The following is an 11,970-nucleotide window of genomic DNA, read 5'->3' as shown; positions in this document are numbered from 1 at the left end:
CTTTCCTCACTAGGACAATGCTCTAATAATGATGATCATCACACTTTTATATTTGTTACAACTCAACAATTACAACTCGATACTTAGAACGAAATATGACTATATATAAATGCCTCCGGCGGTGTACCGAGATATGCAATGAATCCTGAGCGACATGTATGAAAATTATGAAGGTGGCCTTGCCACAAATACAATGTCAACTACATGTTCATGCAAAAAAGCAATATGACAAAAGTAATATGTGCCATATGAACGGAACGGTGGAAAGTTGCATGGCAATATATCTCGGAATGGCTATGGAAATGCCATGATAGGTAGGTATGGTGGCTGTTTTGAGGAAGGTATATGGTGGGTGTATGATACCGGCGAAAAGTGCGCGGTATTAGAGAGGCTAGCAATGGTGGAAGGGTGAGAGTGCGTATAATCCATGGACTCAACATTAAAAGAACTCATGCACTTATTGCAAAAATTTAGAAGTCATCAAAAACCAAAGCACTACACGCATGCTCCTAGGGGGATAGATTGGTAGGAAAAGACCATCGCTCACCCCCGACTGCCACTCATAAGGAAGACAATCAATAAATAAAATTGTGCTCTGACTTTATCACAAGGTGGTTCACCATACATGCATGCTACGGGAATCACAAACTTCAACTCAAGCATTCTTTAAATTCATAATCACCCCAACTAGCATTGCTTTGATATTATCACTTCCATATATCAAAACAATTATCAAGCATCAAACTTATCTTAGTATTCAACGCACTCAAAAGAAAGTTTCACAAATCTTGAATACCAAGTATATTATCTTTAAGCAAATTACCATGCTATTAAAAACTCTCAAAATAATCTAAGTGAAGCATGAGAGATCAATAGTTTCTTTAAAACAAATCCATCACCGTGCTCTAAAAGATCTAAGTGAAGTACTAGAGCAAAAATTATCACGCTCAAAATATATAAGTGAAGCACTAGAGCAAAACTATCAAGCTCAAAAGATATAAGTGAAGCACATAGAGTATTTTAGCAAATTCCAAATCATGTATGGCTCTCTCAAAAGGTGTGTACAGCAAGGATGATCGTGGTAAACTAACAATCAAAGATGCAAATAATACAATACGCTCCAAGCAAAACACATAACATGTACTGAATAAAAATATAGCTCCACGTAAATTACCGATGGAAGTAGACGAAAGAGGGGATGCCTTCCGGGGCATCCCCAAGCTTTGACTTTTTGGTGTCCTTGGATTATCTTGGGGGTGCCATGGGAATCCCCAAGCTTAGGCTCTTGCCACTCTTTGTTCCATAATCCATCAAAAGAATTCACCCAAAACTTGAAAACTTCACAACACAAAACTCAATACAAATCTCATGAGCTCCGTTAGTGAAAGAAAACAAAAGACTACTTTAAGGTACTGTAATGAACTCATTCTTTATTTATATTGGTGTTAAACCTACTGTATTCCAACTTCCTTATGGTTTATAAACTAATTTATTAGCCATAGATGCATTGAAATAAGCAAACAACACACACAAAAACAGAATCTGTCAAAAACAGAACAATCTGTAGAAATCTGTAACTAACGCAAACTTCTGGAACTCTAAAAATGCTACCAAAATAGGACGTACTGGATAATTTGTTTATTGATCAGCAGCAAAATAATCAATGCAAAAGCAAGTTTCTGTGATTTATTGATTTTTTTTCTCGTGAGTGCAAAGTTTCTGTTTTTTCAGCAGAATCAAATCAACTATCATCATAGCTTATCCTATAGGTTCTACTTGGCACAAACACTAATTAAAATATAAAACCACATCTAAACAGAAAGTAGATGGATTATTTATTCCTAAACAGAAGCAAAAACAAAAAACAAAAAATGAAATTGGGTTGCCTCCCAACAAGTGCTATCGTTTAACGCCCTTAGCTAGGCATAAAAACAAGGATAGATCTAGGTTTTCCCATCTTTGGTAGGCGATCCATAAGTGGCTCTCATGATAGATTCATATGGTAATTTTATTTTCTTTCTAGGGAAGTGTTCCATACCCTTTCTCAAGGGAAATTGGAATCTAATATTCCCTTCCTTCATATCAATAATCGCACCAATCGTTCTAAGGAAAGGTCTACCAAGAATAATAGGACATGAAGGATTGCAATCTATATCAAGAACGATAAAATCTACGGGCACATAATTCCTATTTGCAACAATAAGAACATCATTAATTCTTCCCATAGGCTTTTTAATAGTGGAATCCGCAAGATGCAAGTTTAGAGAGCAATCTTCAAAGTCACAGAAATCACACAAGGCATGAAACTCATAGTCTTTAATTTTAACTTTAATAGTAGGTTCCCACTCATCATAGAGTTTTCTAGGGATATAAACTTTCAGCTCAAGTTTTTCTTCATACGATTGCATCAAGGCATCAACAATGTGTTCGGTAAAGGCCTTATTTTGACTATAAGCATGAGGAGAATCTAGCACGGATTGCAACAAGGAAATACAACCAATCAAAGAGCAATTTTAATAATTAAATTCCTTGAGATCCAAAATAGTGGGTTTAGCAACATCAAGATTTTTATTTCTTTCAATCCCACTTTCATCAATTTCATCATCAAGATCTAGAAACTCCGAATTCCTAGAACGCCCTCTAGGTAAAGGAAGATCATATTCAGTTTCATCAAGATTCATATTTCAAAACAAAGATTTAATAGGGGACACATCAATAACTTTTAGATCTTCATCTTGATTTTCATAGGAATCGGAAGAACACACTTTAATAAAGGCATCTTTGGAAGCATGCATCCTAGCGGTTCTTTCCTTGCACTCATCAATGGAAATTCTCATAGCTTTGAGAGACTCATTGAAATCATGCTTAGGAGGAATAGATCTAAGCTTTAAAGAATCAATTTCAAGAGAAATTCTATGAACGTTCCTAGCCAAATCATCAACTTCAAGCAATTTCTCTTCGAGCAAAGCATTAAAAATCTTTTGTGAATTCATAAACTCTTTAACACTCTTCTCAAATTTAGAGGGCATCTTATTAAAATTTCCATAAGAGTTGTTGTAGGAATTTACATAATTATTAGAAGGATTACTAGGATAAGGCCAAGGATTAAAATTCCCTCTATACGCGTTATTTCCAAAACTATTCCTACCAACAAAATTCACATCCATAGATTCATTATTATTCTCAATCAAAGTAGATAAAGGCATATCATTGGGATCAAGAGAAGTATTTTTAGTAGCAAACATCTTCATAAGTTCATCCATCTTTTCACTCAAAACATTGATTTCTTCTATAGCATGCACTTTTTTACTAGAAGATCTTTCGGTGTGCCATTGAGAATAATTAGCCATAATATTGTCAAGTAATTTTGTAGCATCTCCTAACGTATTTCCATAAACGTGCTTCCTGCGGCCGAATCTAAAAGATTTCTAGAAGCAAAACTTAATCCGGCATAAAATTTTTGTATGATCATCCATAAATTCAAACCATGAGTAGGGCAATTGCGAAGCATCAATTTCATTCTTTCCCAAGATTGGGCAACATGCTCATGATCAACTAGTTTAAAATTCATAATATCGTTCCTAAGAGTGATGATCTTAGCGGGAGGAAAATACTTAGAGATAAAAGCATCTTTGCACTTGTTCCAAGAATCAATGCTATTATTAGGCAAAGACGAAAACCAAATTTTAGCACGATCTCTAAGTGAAAACGGAAATAACTTCAATTTGACAATATTGTTATCCGTATCTTTCTTCTTTTGCATATCACACAAATCAACAAAATTGTTTAGATGAGTAGCGGCATCTTCACTAGGAAGGCCGGCGAATTGATCTTTCATAACAAGATTCAGCAAAGCGGTATTGATTTCACAAGACTCATTATTATTAAGAGGAGCAATCGGAGTGCTAAGGAAATCATTATTATTGGTATTTGAGAAATCACACAATTTGGTATTATCTTGCGCCATGGCAACAAGTAATCCAACACACAAGCAACAAAAAGGCAAACGAAAAAAAGGCGAAAGAGAAAGAGAGGAGGAGATTGGGAAAGAGAGGGCGAATAAAACGGCAAGGGTGAAGTGGGGGAGAGGAAAACGAGAGGCAAATAATGTAATGCGAGAGATAGGGATTGTGACGGGTACTTGGTATGGTTGACTTTTGCGCAAACTCCCCGGCAACGGTGCCGGAAATTCTTCTTGCTACCACTTGAGCACTGCGTTGGATTTCCCCAAAGAGGAAAGGATGATGCAGTAAAGTAGCTTAAGTATTTCCCTCAGTTTTTGAGAACCAAGGTATCAATCCAGTAGGAGATCACGCACGAGTCCCTCGTACCTACAAAAAACGATAGCTACTCGCAACCAACGCGATTAGGGGTTGTCAATCCCTTCACGGTCACTTACGAGGGTGAGATCTGATAGAGATGATAAATAGTATTTTTGTTATTTTTGATATAGAGATGCAAAATGAAAAGTAAAAGTCAAAGTAAAAACAAAGCAAGTAATAAAGTAATGGAGATTGATATGATGAGAATAGATCCGGGGGCCATAGGTTTCACTAGTGGCTTCTCTCAAGAGCATAAGTATTCTACGGTGGGTGAACAAATTAGTGCTGAGCAATTGATAGAAAAGCGAATAATTATGAGGTTATCTAGATATGATCATGTATATAGGCATCACGTCCGAGACAAGTAGATCGAAACGATTCTGCATCTACTACTATTACTCCACTCATCGACCGCTATCCAGCATGCATCTAGAGTATTAAGTTAAAAACAGAGTAACGCCTTAAGCAAGATGACATGATGTAGAGGGATAAATTCATGCAATATGATAAAAACCCCATCTTTTTATCCTCGATGGCAACAATACAATACGTGCCTTGCAACCCTTTCTGTCACTGGGTAAGGACACCGCAAGATTGAACCCAAAGCTAAACGCTTCTCCCATTGCAAGAACTACCAATCTAGTTGGCCAAACCAAACGGATAATTCGAAGAGACTTGCAAAGATAACTCAATCATACATAAAAGAATTCAGAGAAGAATCAAATATTGTTCATAGATAAGCTGGATCATAAACCCACAATTCATCGGTCTCAACAAACACACCGCAAAAAGAAGATTACATCGAATAGATCTCAACAAGAGAGGGGGAGAACATTGTATTGAGATCCAAAAAGAGAGAAGAAGCCATCTAGCTACTAGCTATGGACCCGAAGGTTTGAAGTAAACTACTCACACTTCATCGGAGAGGCTATGGTGCTGATGTAGAAGCCCTCCGTGGTAGATGCCCTCTCCGACGGAGCTCCGGAACAGGCCCCAAGATGGCATCCCATGGATACAGAAAGTTGCGGCGGTGGAATTAGGTTTTTGGCTCCGTATTTGATCTGACGGGGGTACTTAGGTATATATAGGAGGAAGGAGTACGTCGGTGGAGCAACAGGGGACCACGAGGCAGGGGGACACACCCAGGGGGGCGCCCCCCACCCTCGTGACCTCCACGGATGTTCCTTGGAGCAGGGTCCAAGTCTCCAGGATCACGTTCGGTGAGAAATTCACGTTCCCGAAGGTTTTATTCCGTCTGGACTCCTTTTGATATTCTGTTTCTTCGAAATACTGAAATAGGCAAAAAACAACAATTCTGGGTTGGGCCTCCGGTTAATAGGTTAGTCCCAAAAATAATATAGAAATGGAAAATAAAGCCCAATATAGTCCAAAACAGTAGATAAAGTAGCATGGAGCAATAAAAATTATAGATACGTTGGAGACATATCACATACCCTCAGCCTCGAGGGTGAACTACTCCCTCCTCGTCATGGAGAGCGCCGGGATGATGAAGATGGCCACCGGTGATGGATTCCCCCTCCGACAGGGTGCCGGAACGGGCTCCCGAGAGGTTTTTGGTGGCTACAGAGGCTTGTGGCGGCGGAACTCCCGATCTATCTTCTCCGTGGATATTTTTAGGGTACAGGGGACTATATAGGTGAAAGAAGTCAGTCGGGGGGTGCTCGAGGGGCCCACGAGACAGGGGGCGCGCCTAGTAGGGAGGGCACCCTCGTGGCCTCCTCGAGGATCTTCTGACGTGAACTCCAAGTCTCCCGGATCATATTCTTCCCAAAAATCACGCTCCCGAAGGTTTCATTCCGTTTGGACTCCGTTTGATATTCCTTTTCTTCGAAATACTGAAACATGCAATAAAACAACAATATGGGCTGGGCCTCCGGTTAATAGGTTAGTCCCAAAAGTAATATAAAAGTGTATAATAAAGCCCGTAATCATTCAAAACAGATAATAAAATAGCATGAATGCTTCATAAATTATAGATACGTTGGAGATGTATCAATCACCCATCAGATAGCGGTGGTGGAGGAACAAAACAACAATTCTTGCTCTATTTTGAGGACGAACTATGTCCGGATTCCCGAGCTCTTCGAGGCGGATACCCGTCTACGGGAGGACATGGCCCAGGCTCCAAACTTAGAATCAGGCAACGGGCCACAAATATTGGGCAACATCCTGGAGCCCGAGCTGCCAAACTCGGGAGCTTCTTTGCCTCTGGGTCTCAGATTGGGTCAGGATGTGGACTTAAGTCTACCCACCCACCCAGACACAAGTGATATTTCCACATCTGACAAGAGCCCCAAGAGATAGTACACCACTTCTGGTCCAGATTCCTCCTTGTAATGAGCAAGGTTAAGGACTGTCACGAGGAAGACACAATCTTATTCTTTTGCAAAAATTGCACGGACAAGGGAATTCTAAATGCCATAAGTTGTCGTTACATAGCACACTTTGCCGACTTGGCGGCCATAGTACAGAAGTACTGTGTGATGGAAAGCGCCTGGAAAACCCAAACAAAATTCTGGGATCCTCCAGCCCTAACTAAACCCCTCGTCCGAACTAAAAGGGTGCGCTCTCGCAAGTCACCCAACCCAATTACAAAGAAGCCAAAGCCCTCTACTGGGCGTGGAACCATACTAGAGGGATGGCTCAACAGGCCATGCAAAATTCACAGCACACCGGGCATTATACCAACACACAGCCTTAGAGCATGTTGGATACTCCGGCAGGTGGCCAAGAGCGGCGAGGACCTTCTCATCAAAAATACCGCAGAGCACCATCCCGCAGAAAATAACAACACAATACTGACAGTCTTCGAGACTTTCGCCTCAAACAACGGGCACAAGCGAGCGCTCCGCAGCCTCGCCGAAGTCTGCCACGTCGTAGCAATAAACCCGTGGAACGATACGGCCATAACCTTCAACACCAGCGACGAACCTCAATTCCGAACAGTCCGAGCACCAGCCGCTTTGGTCCTTAGTCCAATTGTGGACGAATTCCATCTTACCAAAGTACTCATGGACGGCGGCGGCGGATTAAACCTCATCTATAAGGAAACTCTTAACAAAATAGAAATAGATAAGAGCCACATTGAGCAAATCAGCACGACCTTCAGAGGAATCATCCCCAGTCGGGAGGAACGATGCGCGGGAAAAATCACAGTGGATGTAGTATTCGGCACTCCGCAGAATTATAGGTCTGAAGAAATCACATTCCAAGTGGCCCCTTTAGCAGTGGATACCATGCCCTTCTAGGACGGGATGCATTCACAAGCTTCCAAGCTATACCACATTACGGGTATATGAAGCTCAAGATGTCGGGGCCCAATGGAATTATCACTCTAGCCAGTGATCCGAACATAGCACTCCGCGCCGAAAATAAAACCGCCACACTAGCCCTGGAGGCATTATCCGAAGCCCTCGCGGCCAAAGAATTAACTACACTGCGCTCCGCGATGGACAACGATGACGTGATACTCGACAAACGACCCAAGTCCACCTCTTTTAAACCAGCAAATGAAATAGTCAAATTCCAGGTCCACCCAACGGACCCCACAAAAATAGCATCAATTGGGGCACAGCTGAACCCCACAATAGACGCCGCACTACGAGAGTTCTTGCGCGAGAATTGGGACATCTTTTCCTGGCATCCTTCAAACATGCCAGGTATCCCACGCAGGCTTGCTGAACATAGCCTAAACATACAAAAAGGATACAAGCCGGTCAAGAAGACGCCTCGGCGCTTTTCAGAACCCAAGCGCCAAGCCATGGGAGAGGAACTAGCCAAGCTACTCGAAGCTGGATTCATCAGAGAAATAAAACATCCGGACTAGCTAGCAAACCTGGTGGTGGTACCAAAGAAGGACAAATCCTGGCGCCTCTGCGTCGATTTCAAAGACCTCAGTAAGGCTTGCCCTAAGGATCCCTTCCCCCTCCCCCGCATCGATCAAATTATCGACGCTACCGCAGGACACGACTCATTGTGTTTCCTCGACGCATACTCCAGATACCATCAAATCAAGATGGCGGAGTCCGATCAAGCCGCAACAACATTTATCACTCCATACGGTCCTTTCTGATTTAACACCATGCCTTTCGGGCTAAAAAACGCCGGTGCAACCTATCAATGCATGATTCAGACATGCCTGGAAGAACAAATCAGCAAAACAGTGGAGGCTTATGTAGATGATGTGGTCATCAAAACCAGACACGTTGAACCATTAATAGACGACTTAAGGCTTAAGTTCGACAATCTCCGAACATATGACATCAAGATCAACCCGGAAAAATGCGTTTTCGGCATACCAGCCGGAAAGCTCTTGGGCTTCATTGTTTCCAATAGAGGAATCGAAGCAAACCCGGCTAAAATCTGAGCTCTATCACAGTTGACTACCCCAACAGACCTCAAGCAAATCCAGAAATTAACTGGATGCATGGCCGCCCTAAGCCGCTTTATCTCCCGGTTAGGAGAAAAGGCACTACCTCTTTATCGCCTTCTTCGACGCACTGAACACTTCAAGTGGACGGATGCGGCTACGGCTGGGCTAGAAGAAATAAAAGCCCTCTTGGCCACCAATCCAATCCTGGCAGCACCAAAAGTCGGCGAACCCATGCTACTATACATAGCTGCAACACACCAGGTTGTAAGCGCAGTGCTCGTCGTCGAACGAGAGACAGATGGACATAAATTCCCACTACAAAAGTCAGTATACTACGTATCCACTGTCCTCACTCCATGCAAGTCACGGTACCCACACTATCAAAAGATAGCATACGCAGTCTTCATGGCATCCCAAAAACTACGGCACTACTTTCAAGAGTGTTCAATCACGGTGGCCTCCAAAGTACCACTCAATGACATAATAAATAACCGGGATGCCACGGGCCGGATTGCTAAATGGGCTATCGAGCTCCTCCCGTTCGACATAACATACAAACCAAGGCGAGCCATTAAGTCGCAAGTACTGGCTGACTTCGTCGCCGAATGGACAGAAGCTGAACTCCCTAAAGAGTACGGCGCGTACTCCAATTGGATCATGCACTTTGACGGCTCTAAGATGCTAGCTAGTCTAGGGGCTGGCGTCGTCCTGACGTCCCCCACCGGAGATACAGTCCAATACGTACTCCAAATACTCTACATAGATTCCAACAATGCAGCCGAGTATGAGGCATTGTTGCACGGCCTTCGAATGGCAGTCTCCATGGGCATTCAATGCCTAGAAGTATGTGGGGATTCAAATCTCGCAATATCTCAAATAAATGGAGACTTTGACGCCAAGGACCCTAAAATGGCGGCCTACCGCAGTGCCATTCTCAAAATGTCAGCTCGATTCGAGGGGCTCGAATTCCACCATGTGGTTCGAGAAAATAATCAAGCGGCGGATATTCTCGCCCGCATCAGCGCTAAACGCGACCCTGCCCCACCAAATATTTTCTTGGAAAGGCTGTTGAAGCCATCCGTGGTATGGGAAGGGGAGACTGGCAATACCAGTCCGGATCCGCATACAACCCCAGATCCTGAACAATCTGACGTAATCGGAGGTTCCGCCATTGAAATCACACCTTGGGCCCACGTGATTATGGCGGTCATCGCCCCGTGGACGGAACCCTTCCTAGCCTACTTAAATAGGCAGGAACTCCCGGAGGACCAAAATGAGGCACGCTGCATTGTGCGGCGCTCTAAAGCCTACAAAGTCCACGAGGGAGAGCTTTATAAGAAAAGCGCGACCGGAGTGCTCCAAAGGTGCATCTCCGAAGAGGAAGGGCGGTAGCTCCTGGCCGAAATTCATGCCGGACTCGGCGGCCACCATGCCGCAGCTCGGGCGCTCGTAAGCAAGGCCTTCCATACTGGTTTCTACTAGCCGACGGCCCGGGCAGACGCACAAGACCTTGTCCAACATTGCGTCGGTTGCCAGCTTTTTGCAAATCAAAGCCATATGCCACCCACCGCCCTCCAAACAATCCCCATAACTTGGCCCTTTGCGGTCTGGGGGCTCGATATGGTTGGACCCCTTAAAGGAGGAAGCCATAAGAAGAAATACTTGTTGGTCATGGTCGATAAATTCACCAAATGGATAGAAGCCAAACCAGTTAAAACGGCCGAATCCGAACCAGTGATAGACTTTATATCCAGGGTCGTACACCGCTACGGTGTCCCCCACAGCATCATCACCGACAACGGCTCAAACTTTACATCTGATGAGGTGAAAACCTGGTGCAGCAAAATGGGCATAAAACTTGACTATGCCTCCGTCTATCACCCCCAAACAAACAGTCAAGTCGAACGAGCAAATGGTCTTATTATGAGCGGCATTAAACCCAGACTAGTGCGATCCTTGAAGGAATCGGATACGCACTGGGTCGAGGAGCTCGACTCCATACTATGGGGGCTGCAGACAACATCAAATAGCACAACCGGATACACACCATTTTTGTGGTGTACGGCGCAGAGGCAGTGCTACCCTGCAATGTCATCCATGACTCACCTAGAGTGCGCATGTACGAAGAGAGATAAGCCAAGCAGGATCGGCGGGATAACTTAGATGCCCTGGAGGAGGAGCGTGACATTGCAAAGGCCCGTTCCGCATTCTATCAACAGCAGGCTCGAAGGTATCAAAGCAGAGAAGTGCGGACCAAAACTTATAACATTGGCGAACTCGTTCTACGCCTACCAGAGAAGAAAAAGGACAAGCTCAAGCCCAAGTGGGAGGGTCCCTTCATCATTGACAAAGTTCTCACTGGAGGTGCGTACCGCCTGCGTGATGCAACAGATAATCGATTTAGAGCCGAACCCATGGAACGCGGCCAGACTCCGGAGATTCTACGCCTAGTGCCGAACTCTGTGTTTGTCTCCTTACCTCTGTCTTCCCTTTTAAATTTTATCGTCTCTCTCGCTCTCCTTTTTTATATATAGCTTTAAAAGCTTCAAGTACGCTTTGACCGCACACTCATGCCACGCTATGCGTGCTCAATATACTTGGGGGCATCTTATACAGAAGCTTAATATAGTTACCTTCTGGCTTTTATGCCCACCACATATGCGTCATTTCCCCATATGTGCCTTTTTTCCCCATTATATGCATCAATATGACTTAAGCTGGGTTGCCTAGCTCTTGTGTTTATGCCCTACGTCCCCATTAATTCGGCTAGGGCATAAGGGGAGCACCTCCGCGATTGTTACTGCCGGGTCAGCCGGATGTGTACCTCAGACTAGGTGAAGCTGAAAGCTAGCGTTCTTAAGGGAATATTCGATCAGTGAATAAAAGATGTCTTTTACCTATTACAAAATATGCCCCCAGATGCTTATATCCTGCGTCATTTTTCGCAGTTCGGACATGCACATTAATGCGCACCCAGGGAAAGGAACCCTTAACGGAACTATTCTCCCTGGAAGATGTTTCTTACTACCCATGTAATATAACATAACTAGTTTGGTACTTGTCTGTTCAAGCACTTATGACCCCTACGCCTAGTTTCCAAGCGTGCCTCGGTTTTTACGTAACTGAGCAGGTATTCGCATACACTCTGGACTGTCGGGTCCAGAGGTTGAAGCGAAAAGGTCCGCCAAGACAAATGATTTACAATCCGGCTAGGGACAAAATGTGTCCTTCGAAGTACAAAGTCACTTAGACTGA

Source organism: Triticum aestivum, chromosome 3B, assembly GCF_018294505.1.
Source record: "Triticum aestivum cultivar Chinese Spring chromosome 3B, IWGSC CS RefSeq v2.1, whole genome shotgun sequence".
Taxonomy (NCBI): domain Eukaryota; kingdom Viridiplantae; phylum Streptophyta; class Magnoliopsida; order Poales; family Poaceae; genus Triticum; species Triticum aestivum.
Note: the sequence above shows the minus strand (reverse complement) of the source record.